This window comes from Prunus mume, linkage group LG4 (genome assembly GCF_029339155.1).
Source record: "Prunus mume cultivar Tortuosa linkage group LG4, ASM2933915v1, whole genome shotgun sequence".
NCBI classification, from domain to species: Eukaryota; Viridiplantae; Streptophyta; class Magnoliopsida; order Rosales; family Rosaceae; genus Prunus; species Prunus mume.
Genome location: NC_142701.1, coordinates 23831901 through 23847237, shown reverse-complemented (window position 1 = coordinate 23847237; position 15337 = coordinate 23831901).

Below are 15337 nucleotides of genomic sequence, written 5' to 3'. Positions count from 1 at the left end.
GGAGTGTGAATGAGTAGAAATGGGGCCCAGTTGGGTGCTTCTATTAGATAGGTGCCGAAGGGCAGAAAGTACAATGGTGGGCTTGAGTCAAGGCTCAAGACCGAGGTAGAAGAAAACACAATATCCTAAGGTCTAGGTATGTTTACTTGTAGTAGTACTTGAGATGGTCGGCATTCCAAGGGTGAGGCAACGTTTTGCCCTTGGGATCCCGAAGCTGATAAGTCCCGGGGCGGCAAACCTTGGTGATCTCATATAGACCTTCTCACGTAGGGCCCAGGGTACCCTCATTAGGATTCTTAGTGGCCAAGGAAACCTTGCGCATGACCCAGTCCCGCCAGTTGAAAGCTCGGGGTTTAACTCAGTTGTAGTACTTGGCAACCTGCTGTTTATGCAACGACGTTGTGCATGTTGGGTACTGTCACGGCTCGTCGATGAAGTCGAGGTTGAGGGCCAACTGCTCGCTATTGGCCTCGGCCTCGTAAGTGGAGGTTCGGTATGTGGGCTGGCCAATCTCCACTGGTGCCACTGCTTCGGTACCAAAGGAAAGGGAAAATGGTGTTTCTCCCGTTGAGGTACGAAAGGTGGTGCGGTAAGTCAAAGAACCTCTGGGAGTAGCTCGGCCAGCAACCCTTGGCTTTGTCAAGCTTGGTCTTGGGTCTTCTTGATAATTTTGTTCACGGCTTCGACACTGGCCATTGGGTGAGGATGGGCGGGAGAAGCGAAGCAAAGTTTTATCTTGAGGTTGGAACAAAACTGCCTAAATTTTGCGTTGTCAAATTGCCGACCGTTGTCCGTGACGATGGCGTTAGGGATGCGAGCGGCACACGATATTTTGCCAAGCGAGCGCCTCAATGCGGCGCGGTGATGGTGGCTAAGGCCTCGGCCTCGGCCCACTTAGTGAAGTAGTCGACGGCCACGATTGCGTGCGACTTGGCCTTTGCCCTCGGGCATAGGTCCAATGAGTCAAGTTCCTCTTGGCGAATGGCCAGGTGACCATGGTATTAAAGGTTCAATTTGGGAGTTGCGGGATATTGGCAAACGCGACACTTGTCGCACTTCAGGTGAAGGCTTGGGCATCGGTGTGAAGTGAGGGCGAGTATCCTTGCCTAATGGCCTTATGCGCAAGGGAGCCGCCGCTGAATGACTACCACAGGATGCCTTCGTGAATTTCCTGGAGGACATAGTGGCCTTCCTCTGGGGTCAGGCATCGAAGGTAGGGTAAGCTGAATCCGCGCTTATACTGGCGCCATTAATGATTAGGTATCGGGCGGAGCGATAAGCGAACACGCCGCGCCTCAGCGAGGTCGTGGGTAGCGTCAGTTCTGCAAAAATTGGAGGATGGGGTCCATCCATGTTGGGCTGTGATCGATGGCGCAGATGAGTGGTGTCCGTGTGCTTGGCTGATCCAAGATTTCCATGTGGATATTGCGGCCAAGACCCTGTTCTATGGCTGAGGCTAGTCTAGCTAGGGCATCGACATGGTTATTCTCCGGCGTGGTACCTGGCTTATGAAATAAGCGTTGAAGGTTGTAAGTAAATGGCGGGTATGTTGGAGGTAGGCTGCCATGGACATGTCCTTGGCAGTGAAGTCCTGGTTGACTTGGTGGACAACGGCTGTGAGTCGCTGAAAATCTGAATTTGCCTAGCGCCCATCTCTTTGGCTAGGGAGGCCACTAAGAGTGCCGTATTCGGCCTCATTGTTGGGCGTGGAATTGGAAAGCGAAGGCGTACTCAAGGGCAGTCTTGTCGGAGAGATGAGAACAAGGCGAGCTCCGCATCCCAGGCGTTGGAAGAGCCATCCACATACAAAGTCCATAAGGGTGTGTCAAGTCTAGAGTGCCGTTCTGGCGGCGTGGGCTGGCTCGGGGTAGGAGTGGGCTCCATCGTAATCGTGGGTAGCCACGACATGGGTTCGGTGGTCGGATATAAAGTCGACCACTGGCCGCCGTGGTGGCGGGGTTTGTAGTGGATATCGAATCGCCAAGCTCAATGGCCTGCTTGACTAGTCTCCCGAAGTCTCGGCAACACTTCGAAATGGTTGATTGGTTAAGACATGAATGGTAGGAGCTTGAAAGTGCGGCTGAGGCGCCGAAATTTGAAACCACCGGGGTGAATGCGGTTTCGATGTCAAGTCACGAACCTCGGCGTCTGTAATGCTTTCGGCGTAATGCAGGGTGCTCAAGGCCGATTTTTGTGCGGATGAACACAGGCCGGCGTAGTCGAGGCGGAGAGATAGATCATGAGGGTGTCTCGGGCTCGGTGTTGACAATAAAGGGCTCGGCCTATATCGCCTTCGGCTGAAAGCCTCGTCGCACTCGGTCCGGTAATACTCCGCTTGCTACCCTTAAGTGCCTTGAAGAAGGCGCAGCGATCGGTGGCCTTTGAGATGAATCAGTCGAGGCTACGACTCGCCCGGTAAGGCTCTGGATGTCCTTGATCGTCCTGGGTATTGCCATGTCTAGTATGGCCTTGATCTTCTCTGGATTGGCCTCAATACCCCTCTGGCTGATCATGAAGCCAAGGAATTTGCCTGAAGCCACCCCAAATGCGCACTTGGTGGGGTTGAGCCTCATCCTATACTGCTTCAGAATGGTGAACATGGCTGAGAGGTTGGGGATGTGCTGGTCAGTAGTGCGACTCTTGACGAGCATGTCATCAACATAAACCTCCATGGTATGGCCAATTAGGGGAGCGAAGATGGCGTTTACCAGACGCTGATATGTGGCCCCGGCATTCTTGAGGCCGAAGGGCATGACTTTGTAGCTTGAGTAAAGGCCACGATCCGTGATGAAGGAGGTGTGTGCCTGGTCCTCAGGATGCATGAAAATCTGGTTGTACCCCGAGTAAGCATCCATGAAGCTGAGAAGGGCGTGGCGGTGTGGCATCAACCAATTGGTCGATGCGGGGTAGGGAAGCTATCCTTCGGGCAGGCCCGATTGAGGTTGGTGTAGTCTACACACATGCGCCAGCCCTTTGTGCCCTTTCGAACCATCACCACATTGGCCAGCCAGGTGGGATAGTCCACCTCCTTGATAAATCCAATGTTGGTTAGCTTGTCCACCTCTACCCGCATGGCTTCATATCGCTCTGGGTCATAAGCACGGCGCTTACTGCCGAACGGGTCGAACGACAAGATTAATGCTTAGCCGGTGGGATATGATCTCAGGTGATATGCCTGGCATGTCATTGTATGACCAGGCAAAGACCTCGAATTAAGGCGAAGGAAGGCGACAAGATCGAGCAAGCTCGGAGAGAGAGGTGCCGATCCGGACCTGCCCGGTCCGGATATTTTCATCAAGAGTAACCACTCAAGGTCTTCCATAGGTTCGGCTGTGGGGTGATAGATTCCTCCCTAGGGTCCTCTGGGCGCTTCGGTGCCGGCCTTTGGAGTGCGGAGTTACCGCGAGGCCTCGCCCGATGTTGGCGGTTGGTGGACCTTACCGCCGGCGTAGCACCGCGGGCGCCAAGTCGGTCTCAGCGCCGTGCAGTGCCATGAGGCATAGGAAACTTGAGCAGCAACATATGAGTGGAGATGAAGACCTTCATTTGGGCCATGGCGGGGCGGCCGAGGATGACATTGTAGGCTGTGGGGCGTCAATAATAAGGAAGGGAGTGGTGATTGTCCTTCGTTGGGGTGCCGATCCAATAGAGATTAGGAGATGAATGCTTCCAATGGGCTGGACCACCTCACGAGAAGCTCACTAGGGTGTGATGCTTGATCGGCGAGTGAGATGGGACACGGAGCTCGTTGAAGGCCTCGGCAAACATCATGGGCGCGGTGTCCACTGAGATCGCCCACATCAAAGTTAGAAATGTCAGTAGCCGAATAATGATTGGGTCATCGTGGGGAGGATAACACCGCGCTCTTCCTCATCACGAAGGTAATGGGAGCCCACCTGATTTATGGGTCTTCGCAAGCGTCTCGCTCGGCGCTAAAGACACGTGCGCATAGGTAGAGCGGACATAATGTTTGATAGAGTTGCCGGAGGTTCCAGCCAGGGTGGGACCACCACGATAGTTGAGATCATGTTGATCTGCCGTTGGTGAGGGTTAGGCGGGGTGGGAGATTGTGCACATATTTATCCAGTTTCCCATCGCGAATAAGTCATTCGATGATGTTGCGCAAAGCAACACAAGATTCGGTGTCGTGTCCACCGAATCGATGGAAGCGATGAAGACACCCGTGTTGGGCATGAGTTTGCTGCCCGGTCTCCGGGGAGGCTTGGGTATGATAGGTGCCTCGTGCACCAGGACATTTTCGTATGTGGTGTTCAAGGTGGTGAAGACCTCGAATCTAGGCTTGGGTGAGAAGGGGAGTGGAGCCCGATCGCCGCCTGTCTTGGTCGACCCGTTGGATTTGGTGGTGGTTGTTATGTGCCCGTTTGTTATTGTTGAAGGTATCTTTGGTAGTTATCCTTACGCTTGGGGTGTTAGGGTACCACAGGTACTTAGGGGCGGGAGTAGAATGTTGAGGCGGGCTGAGGTGGGTGCTAAAGCGGGTGGGGATCGTGAAGGATGATGTGGGGTGGCGGGCCACGCTTGGAGTTGAAATACTCGGCTTTGGCATGCATCGCTGCTTCATTAATTGACATCGTGTTCCAAGAGTTCTTGTGGACAAGGTACCGAAAGTTAGACTCTCGAGGCCACTCTTGAAAGCACCAAAGGCGGCACGATCATCGGTCTCGGCAGCGGGAGTACTCGTGGTGAACTCGGCTGCATACTCCCAAAGGGCTCATCCTCACCACGCCTAAGCATGTGGTCGTCCAGCAGAGTAGAGGCGATCACCCGGATCATGAAATGGTCCAGAAAGCATGCTTCAGGTGTCACAAACGTATTGATGGTGCGGGGCTCGGCTGTAGAACCAATTCGAGGCCGCACCGAGGGTAGATGGGAAGATGAGGCACATGCCTCGCCTGCATTAAGCCCTTGCATCCATGCGGTGGAAAGAATGTATGTGGGTGAGGGATCCTCCGTGCAGTGTAGAAGGCGATCACGGAGGGGCTGGATTTCCTTCTCATGGTGGAAATTAAGGATGCGCCATAAAGGGCCCAGTCGCGGCCGCCTAGAAGGGTTGGTGGTTGCGCTTTGCTCATTCTCCAGACGCGGACCTTCTCAAAGAGAAGTCTCATTGCCGGGTCGGCATGAGGAGAGTCTCGGTTGCTGTCGAGGTCCGTGTGTGTGGCCAGGAGCTAGATAAGGGTCAGTCCATCGAACTCCTCGGTGTGATAAGGCTCGTGCTCTTCTGAGTAATCATGCTCCCAATCATCCGAGTCCCCATACCCTCTCATGTAGGCACATGGATTGGTTTTGGTGGGGGGCCTAGGTGTGTCACCTTTGGGTCTTGGAGATTAACGGGGATAAGAAGGGGTCCGTCGACGGTCCGGATACGGTCCCCGCAATCCCTGTAGACCTTCGTTGGTTCATGAGGCGGTTCCTCGACGGGAGATACGGAGAAGGCGCGACTTGGTCGTCTCCGGATGGAGGGGTCCTTACCCTTCTTGGGCCTAGGCTGGATTGGAGGGCTATGGTGGGAATGCTCATTTGGTTTGGTTGTGTGCGCTTTCGTGTTCCCGGGTAAGGCTGCGTTGGGAGCCACAGGCTTGGTTCCGCTTCCCGCCGAGGATGCGGTAGTCGTGTTCGGCTCCAACATTCTGGAGTGAAGATGGTCACACCTCTCGGACATCTTGACGACATCGGCGCGGAGGAGCTCCACCTCGGCTGGATTTGGGCCTTGGTGAGGGCTAACTGCGAGAAGACAAAGATAGGAGGAGCGGTCGTTAAGCGGACACCGGTGTGGTGCCGGCCGAAGGCTCTCCGATGCCCGAGTCGGCTAGGGGTAGTGACTTTCAGCAAAATGCATAATAGTGAGAGAGAGAAGTTACCCTTTTTCTTGGTTACTGTTCCTATTTATAGGGAAGTAAAAGTAGGAGGTTTGCACAAAGTTCCGATGTGGGACTTTGTGCAAGTTGCTGTGATGATGACACGTGTCTCCTGTGTTTAAGGTTTGGAAGTTCGGAGCTTGGCAGGTGGTTGTCCCTTTGAAGAGCATCTCCCTTTGGCAGGGAGGAAGGCACGTCTACCTTGGTGTTTTAGTCATGCTTGGTTAATTATGGTGTAAACAGAAACGTAAATATTTAGACCCTTGCTTGCCAAAGCCGTGTAGCGTTGAAGCCAAGCCAAGACCTATCACAGACTCGAAATCACGCCAACCCACAACCGCTGAACGGTGGGAACCAAGAGCAGACTCTCACGGCCCAGTCACGAAACAAATGATCCATTCCGAATTAAAACTGGATTTGCAGCTTGGCATGAATCACCCTTGCCGAACCGCAAGGGTTGAGTGGAGCGAAAAAGACACTACCTTCCTGTTCAAAACCAGCCTTGCCGAGGCTAGGTCATGCTAAAACCAAGGACTGGCTGCACCGATATTTTCTTCCAAAAGATTAGGGACTTGCACCTCTTCTCCAATCTTTGGACTCCCCCACCGAAAGAACAAAGACCCTTGCTATAAAAACACAAGGGCCCAGCTACAAATAAGTCCCAGCTATCTCTTGCCAAACGGCGAGAGCCATAGCAACTTATTTGCACCCCTTTCACAAATCATTAAGCCTAGCTCCAGCCAAATACCCATGGCCCAACCTCAAAGACTTCCTTGCTAAAGCCCAGCTTCTACAAAAGGCCCACTCACAACCACCATGCTATTTCGAAGCCCATCTATGGCTCAGCCCAAACCCGTGGTCCAGCTCCAAGACTGCATAATTTAAAGGCCCAGCCCTAAGCTCAAGACTTGCTTGTGGGCTAACTAGGGCCCACTTCATTTATCGAAGCCCACAGAAGGCCCACTTTCTTGCCATGCCAAAGCCCAATTCAAAGGTCCCTTGCCAAGACTTGGAAGGACAAGCTTCCTTGCCGAAAGTTACACACCAACCCGAGGCACTCAAGCCCTTGCCGAACGGCAAGGGTCATGCATGTTATTCAGGGGCTCACACAAATGTTAGCCAAAAAAAAAAAAAAAAAAAAAAAAAAAAAAAAAAAAGGGTCTTGGCCTCTTTGCCAAACGACAAGGAGCATCGACACCAAAGGAAGGCTCTCCAAAGCTCTCTTGCTAAAAACCTCAAGGCTTCGGCCTCTACCAATGCTCAACTCCATAGGGTCCAGCCCCGATTTCCTTGCAAAATGCCCAATTACCCAGCTACCAACAGTTTTAGAAGCTCACAATGCTTTTATTATGCCTTCCAAATCTGACGCAACTTCCACTTGCCAACTTGGGACTAGGGACTGCCCTACAGCTCCCATGAACCTCGGATTGCTCGGTCACAATTATACAAAAACCTAACAAGTTCCAACCCAGAAGTTACTTCTTGACCTCGAACTTGGGGACTACTGTTTACATCATAATCAACCGAGCATATCCAGCCTCAAAGCGACTAGCACCAAAGGCACACACGCCTTCTTCCATGCCGAAGGAAGACAAGCTCCTGACTGCCGAAGCTCCTAAATTGCCAAACCTACTCTACAAGACACGTGTCACTACCACAACGACTTGAACAAGTCCCACATTGAAAATCTACACAAACCTCCTACTTTCACCTCCCTATAAATAGGGAGTAGTATCCATGTGAAAAGGGGACTTCCTCTCTCCACTTAGAAGAGGATCCGGGTCTCAGAGCTAGACCCTAGGGCTGGGGACTCTTTCCTAGATCCCTGGCCTGGGCATCTCACTTGTTATTTTTATATTCGGGTCCAACCTCATGTACAAATGTAATCATACACCATTATAATGAGAGAATACTTCTCCGTGGACGTAGCCCATTCATTAAGTGTGAACTACGTATATCTTGTCTTCTTTACATTTATCGCTTGCCCAAGTCTTTACACACATGCTTAAGGTCCTCACCTTCATTCATCATCCATCACACCTCATCAATAAGTTGGACTCAATCTTGGCCCAACCATTTTGAGCATCAACAGATAGCACATATAAATTCATTTGTCAAACATTGATGAACATGGTACTCCAAGAATATTGCAACAACATCAGATACAATATTACAAATAGTAAAGTGACCCTTTAGTATGTGAAAAGTGATAATCTGATGTATATTGCTTGTGTATACAGTCCTAACAATTACAAAGATATATAGCAAATTGTACAGAAACATATATGGAAAGAAGTAGTAACTACAGCCTAAACTACAGGGATTGCTGGACTAGAGAAGGAAACAGAATCAGTTAAATGTTTGCAGCAATCTACTCCTATGATTGAGATTTGATATCATAACAATTCCAGGAGGTCCCTTTGGGAACCTAAGAGGCCTTGTTTTGCTGAACCTTTCCAACAATTCTCTCATTGGTCGCATCCCCTCGTCTTTAGGGGACTTGACTGTTCTTGAATCGTTAGATCTCTCCCAGAACCAGCTCTCAGGAAGGATCCCTAATAATTCAGCACAATTCACTTTTCTTGCATATTTTAATGTATCCAATAACCATCTCTCCGGGCCTATAACACTTGGCAAACAATTCGATACCTTCCAGGAGAAGGACCCGTACAAAGGAAACTCTTGTTTGTGTGGAAAGCCTTTGTCAAAGAAATGTGAAGATTCTGAGAGCTCAACGCAGCCACCACCATCAATCATGGAAGAAGATGAAGACTCATTGCACTAGATTGGTACGAACTACATTTTATGTTTAGCTTAATTTGTGTTAATTGACAAATTCTTGAGAATTTATCAAAAATAGCCAAAACTTGACCCCTAATTTCAAAAATGTCGGTTTTTGTAAAAAATTTCAAATATAGTAGAAAACTCACCTAAATAGACACAAATACCCTCAAATTTAAAACCCAAATAAACCTAAAAAAGAAAACCCTATTAGATTGAGAATCTTTGTATGTAGAGTTCGTTCGCAGACGTATTACTGGCATAGTCAAATGGTGAGCAGTTCTTCCTTGTTTCTTCATTTAATTCTTCTTCGTCTCTTCGTTTATTCTTCATCTATATTTATAAAATTTCAATTCTAGTTTTACCGACTTAACTCTTGAGCCCTATCCAAATTGCTATGATTTAATATTGTCAATTCACTTTGAGCCTACATCAAAGGTTAGTGCAGATAGACATGGAAAATTATTGAACATGGTAATATGATGATTCTGACATATGTGTAGCAGAAGATGTAATCACATGCTGATGTTATTAGTTCATCAGTATGGACCTTCGACTAACTTGGATATGTCTAAGGTTTATTTGGTATCCATTAAGTTTTGTAATTTTTTTGTTTCAAATGTTAAAGTTCTTGCTCGAGTTAGAATTCATCAAATAGAATTGCAAGAATCCGATTGCACTTCATCCTACCTCATAGACGGAGTGGTGTAATATTTTTCTCTTTAACTTTATGAATTGTAATGAATGAATATTTAAGTTTTTTTTTTTTTTTTTTAATGTAGATTGTTTTATTGAATTTTTTGTTCTACAAACTATACCTCTAAATCTGTGACAATTTTTGAAGAATTAAAGTTATGTGAAATATATATATATATTTTTATAGTGAGAGGAGGAAATTATACTTGTACATTTTTTGATTCGATCAGTTTTTGAATTTTTTGGTTCTAAATACTCTTTTTTTTTTTTGCCAAATAAATACATACATTTTATTTAGAGACAAATGGGAGAGAAGAAGAAAAGAGATAGCAGACGGGAGAAGAAGAAAAGGGAAAGAGAGATGGATTGAAGAAGAAAGAAAAAAAGAAAAGGAAAAGAGAGTGAGTGATTCTGGAGACAAACGGAAGAAGAAAGAAAAAGGAAATGAAAAAGAAATAGAGAGGTGATTGGAAAAGTGTTTGAAGGAAATATTCCAAAGTTTTATTTAATAGGGTTTTCCCTTTTAGGATTATGTGGGTTTTAAATTTGAGGGCACTTGTGTCTATTTAGATGAGTTTTCTGCTATATTTGAAATTTTTTACAAAAACTGACATTTTTGAAATTAGGGTTCAAGTTTTGGCTATTTTTGATAAATTCTCCAAATTCTTAGCCAAAATATTAATAAAGAAATCAATACTCAGCCAAAATATTCTAGACTGAATTACATCTTACACACGGGAGATTATAGAGTAGATATTACTACATCAGCATATGATACTCCCATTTAAAATTTGCCATGTGTTCCATTTAAAAGAAAATTAAAAATACTTGTACAACTGGACTTTGACCTCCAATTTTACCCTTTAAAATAACGTTAGAAATAAAATAAAATAAAAGAATACTCCTCCACCGTCTCTTTCCCTTATCTCTGCCAATTGAAGTCTTCTTCTATCCATCTTCCTTTTATACAGTCCACTCTCCATCTGTCTCTCCCTCTCCCTCATCAACTACCACTTTATTTTACAGTTAATTTTAAATTCACATCCCAAAAGAACTTCTTAGGGTTTTTACTTCAGTTTGCTTTTCTGTAGAGTTTTTCCCTCATGGTAATCCTCAGAGTGTGATGGTTAGAATACAAAGTAATAAGAAATTGGAACATGAGGTTTTGAGGCGAGGAAGACAACTCCATGGAGAAATTGAAGGATTGGGAGAAGATGAAAGAAGTTGAGAAACGATACACATACGAAGAGTTGGGTGCCTTGGTTGGGATCTTGGACTTGTAAAGAGCTCGGCCAATGGATAAATTTGTGCTGTTTGTAGAGAGAGAATTGCAGGTAGTAAAAGCAGGAGGAGAGGTTTGAGATGTGGGTTTGTTTCCTTCTTTGTAGAAAAGCAGAGGAAGCTGAAAAGGAAAATGGAGGAATAAACGGAGATTGGGGGTGGAGGAGGACTCCCGAAGGATTTTTTATTTTTTTATTTTTTATTTTCTTCTTTTCTAATTTTATTCCAAAGGGTAAAATTGGAAGTCAAACACCAGTTGTATAAATAGTTTTAATTTTCTTTTAAATATGACATATGACAAATTTTAAATGGAAGTATCATATATGCTGACATTGTAGTACCGTATTATTCAATAATTTCTCCAAACATACAATTAAAAACGGAAATACTAAAAAGTTCTTTCAAAAATCCCATATTTATTAGGCATTGAAATGGGAAGTCAATTCTCTAGTCCTCGTGTGCACGATAAAACGGGTAGCCAATTTTTATGTAGGTTCACATTTTATAAGTTACCAGCCTCTCTGCACATGCTTCCGCATGTCGAGAGGCTTTTTTTAAAGGCTTAATTACACTAATGCCCCCTGAAACTTCAATCAAATCTCATTTTACCCTCGAAACATAAAATGACCCACTTTCATATCTTGACCGGCGTTTAGTGACTCACTTTGTCCCTTGCCATCAACTCTATCCAAAACTCTGTTAAAATTGATGTGACATGGGTTTATTGGTATCGTTAAACTAAATGAATGAGTGACGTGGCAAGTGGCGCCCACCTCTGCATAGATAAAAAAATAAAAAATTTCTAATAACTAAAAATAAAAACTTCATTAAAAAAAACTCAAAAACCTTCCTCCAATCCTCTCATCTGTGCACCCCAAACCCAACCCACACCATTTACAACGGCCACCACTCTACCATCCCTTTCCACAAACCTAACCCACCACCACACCACACCACACCATCCATATCCACAAACCCAACCCCACCCAGCACTTACAACCACTCAGCACGACCGTGGATTGATTTTCCCCCAAAAATCACCAAATCAAAATTTGCCAAAAATGAAGAAGACGAAAGCGTCAGGTGGGGGCAAGTTCTAGTTTTTTGGGGTTGAGCTGAGCAGATCTTGGGGTGGGGTGCGATTGTTTGGGGGTCAAAGTTGTATGGGGCAATATTGGGTCTTTAAATTGTATGTTCATCGCTTAATTGTCTCTAGCTGCGGCTAAACATGGTAGCCCGTCGCTAGCAAAGATTGAGTAAAGATTTGATATCTGCATATATTTATAGGTCTAGGAAAGGGATTTTCTTGTCACTACTACAAAAAACGAAATAGACGACAGGGATTCACCATTGTTGTGATGCTTTGAAAACCATCGTTAAAATGACCGTCATCTTTTGGAGTATAAAACTACGACGACTTTTCACCATCGCTGCTTATTTGTAAAGACGATGGTTTTTAGTAGAACCGTCGTTGTTCTAATATAAAGACGACATTTTTTTTGTTAAAAACTATCGTTATTTAAGGGTAAAGAAGATGGTTTTTTTTGTTGTTGTTGAAAACTGTTGTTATTTACAATAAAAACGACGGTTTTTTGTTAAAACAATTGTCATTTATTGGTAAAAATGACGGTATTTTGTTAAAACCGTCGTTATTTATGGTAAAGACGACAGTTGTTTGAAAAGAACCGTCGTCTATTATATCTAAAGACGACAGTGTGATAAACATTGTTGTCTATTAACTCTAAAGACGACAATTTCACAAGGAAACCGTCGTGTATTATGCATTTGTTTTTATTTTTTTTTCCCAATGGTTCTATAGAACAATTTTAACTAGAAAAACAACCACAATGTTTTCTGAGCAATAAATTCAGGTCCAAATCTGTTATTACCCACACCAAACATATATATACTCAAACATTGTTTCTTTCATAAAACTTGAATATTCAATAGTAATTACATAGTTTACCAATCTTGATTACTACTATATCCATTTTGACATTTAAGTCTTTAATGATTTAACAGAAAAGTTGTGCTTCATCCATTTATTAAATTGTTTTTGCTTACATCCATTTATTAAATTTTTTTTTAAAACTACTATGTCAAATAACAAATTTTGATAAATTTCAATAGTAGAAACAAATAACAAAAGAAGCCACCAAACCTTACAAGACAATAAAAACACCAAACTATAAAAGACTACAAAACCAGCAAAACCAAAAAATAAAAGGAATAAAAGTCGTCAACATGGTTTAGCTTAGTGAAAAAGAGTCTTAATTTGCAGACATGAGGTCTCAGGTTCGAACCCCTATGCCATCATATTTGTGCATGTGTGAGAAACTATAGCTTGTACTATTAAAAAAGAATAAAAGTCGCATATACTACATCACTAAAATTAAGCATGATCGAGCAAAGGACCCGCTATTAAACTGGTTTGGAGCAAATGCTCTCTCTAAGAAAGGTTTTGGGTTTGAGTCCTAGCATTTGTATAGTGTGTGTGAGTTTAATATGTTATTGCCCCTCTTAATATGAAAAGTTCATAAAAATACATGATCCAAAGCCATACTCACAGAACCCAAAAGAACTAAATTTCTAAAACAATTGATATGCCCAAATAATAAACCACTCATTTAGCCTCGAAGAAAATGTAGAACATAAGGCAGATTTAATGGTGGATCCATGATTTCAAAAATAATTAGGCAAAATTTACATACTAAACTTAATTGCACAAGTAAATTTTATTAATAAATATAAAAAGATACATTAGTTAAGGGGATGTAATTAACCTTATCCTCAAATGTAGAAAAGTTGATGCCAAAAGGTAGAGAATGGGAGAGATCAACTGGGCAGTTATAACATTTCTTTTATTATTATAATTATTTTTTGGGTTGGGATAAAGATATGTACTTTTTGTGGTTGGAAAATTTTGGGCCAGGCTGTAGCCTTGTCCGCCCTCCACGTAGAGCCAGCACTGGACATATTTCAAACAAAGATGCCAAACTGACATGACTCAGACCATGTCACCACAAGATTTTTTTCACTAACCTAAAAAAATAAAATGGAAATAAAAGAGAGTGGAGGAGGGAAATGCCCTCCTCAGCAGGCCGCAGGCAACACATTTGGGTTCAGAAATTATGTTCAATGTTCGATTATGTCACTAGTTTTAATAATTATAGTTTGACAGCAATGTTTGTGGTTCCAGCAAGATAAATATCAATCCTGTAGACGACTTTACTTCAAGTCTTGGAGTGATTGATCACCGCTCATTAAGCATCCCCATTTTCCTTGATTATTTTGCATGAGCTGTGTCTATAAAAGGAGGTGGATTTCTCGATCCTTAATTATGTAAGAGCCATAAGCATTTCCATAATTAGAAAACAAAGCTGCGATGGGAATGGAATCGTGGAAGAGGGTCCATGCATATGAACGCTACTGCACGGACAAGAATGTGTGTGGTGATGATGATTAATTTGTACGTTGAATTCTATTATATTTTGTATGTATCAAAACCCTTATAAATGTAGTTTCTGGTGATTATGACTCTGAGAGAGTGCGGGGATTATGAACCCATTAAAGGGGAGAGTGCAGCTAGCATGAAGCAGCCAAACAAGAAGATGAAACCACTATCAAAGAGAATTATTTGATGTGTGGGAGGTGAAAGAAATGTGTTTACATGAAATGTAAGTCTTGGATTAGATATTATTGAGGCGTTTTACTGCCACCTAGGCCCTTGATGTTATAGTGGAAAAAGATGTTATTGATTGTGATATTTTGGTGATAGTTGATATGATACATTTGATTTGATCCTCCAATTCTTTTTTCTTTTAAAACTAAGCATTCACAAAGTGAGTACAAAATAAGACACGTGGTATGTGATGCATGGAAGAATAAAGGTGTATGCACTGGTTTCAACTTTGCTGCTCAAGAAACTGACATTATGAGAAGTTCACAAGCATAATCGAAAACATATATTATAATTAAGCCTTACAATATCTCACATTACGATACCGTCATAACATTGACCAAGTCATTAAAATAATTAATGGTAGATTGGCCTTAATAATTTGACTTCAAGCCAGTAAGTTACATGCATATTAAGTAGAGACAATGATGAACGTCTCGCTGATGACTTGACTTCCTCTCAAATTTTCTTTAATACAATGATTACTTTTCTTAACCAAATTTTAAAGCCACCCTTTTTCTTCTTTTCTTTTCTCCACTGTCATTGTTACTCTTTCAAATAATCTCTTTATTGTCACACCTCGACTCTACATTTTGTGAATGATAATTTATCTTTCAAATTTTCTTAGTGATTATATTTTATTTGATTGTTTGCTAGGATCGATAATGAGTAGATAGTTAATGAAACATATAAAATAAGCAGAGACGGATCCTTTTCCATTTCCAAAAGTGTCGTTTTTTTTTCTTCATCACTCTTAATTCGTGCTTTTGAATGTTATTTACTTATAATAATAATAATAATAATAATAATAATAATAAAGCAACTTTTTTGAAATTTTTTGGTCGGAAAGAAGAAAATACTCAACAACTTAATCTGTCTAGGTGTCACTGGTAGTGAATTGCTCTAGATTTATTTATTATGTGTTAATTGCTCTATTTATCACCTGATTTGGTGCCTGGGATTCGATTATATTAGGTAACTCACTAGATTCGTAACTAAATTAAAGGGATTGTGAGTGTTT